Genomic DNA, 525 nt, shown 5'->3' with positions numbered 1-525 from the left:
CAGACAGACAGGCTTTTTTCTCATTAACAATACTATACTATAAATCACATTCCTTTAATAAACTCTCCTGAAAACACACTCTTTCCAGCAATGTACCTTACACAAGCAATAACACTTCTGATAAATACTATACGTTACACCCTCTTCTTTTTAAACGTTTCAAACACCTTTTACATAATTTTTCTATCTTTCTTTAGAGCTCTAATGTCTCCTTTCCTCTCACAGCGTTCCAATTAAAACGTTTCCTCTTCTGCTAGCTTACCCAAACGTACAATTCAACGCATAACATTTACATTAACATATTTCAACTTGACTTTCTCTCGCAATATTGGTTTTAAATGAAAGGTTTCAGCCACGTTAATACTGTAGCTATTATTTTTGCTTGTGATACTTGTAAAATATTCATATAGACATGTCGGTTTATTGGGTGTAGCCGCAGCTGTCACTTTATAATAGCAATGTTATAAAACATTGAATGTGCAAATATGATATATCCATTTGTTGGTGAACGTCTTATCTGAGAAT

General features: G+C 33.0%; 1 protein-coding gene across 1 annotated transcript in view; it reads right to left on the bottom strand.

Moving 5' to 3' along the window:
- Window positions 1-525, bottom strand: part of LOC119585949 (alkaline phosphatase-like) — a gene marked incomplete at its 3' end in the record, with an annotated part of 142747 nt that overhangs the window by 55547 nt on the left and 86675 nt on the right. The gene's annotated exons all lie outside the window — the stretch shown is intronic.

This window comes from Penaeus monodon, chromosome 20 (assembly GCF_015228065.2).
Source record: "Penaeus monodon isolate SGIC_2016 chromosome 20, NSTDA_Pmon_1, whole genome shotgun sequence".
Taxonomy (NCBI): domain Eukaryota; kingdom Metazoa; phylum Arthropoda; class Malacostraca; order Decapoda; family Penaeidae; genus Penaeus; species Penaeus monodon.
The sequence above is the reverse complement of the archived record's forward strand: the minus strand, read 5'-3'. Positions and strand labels throughout refer to the sequence as shown.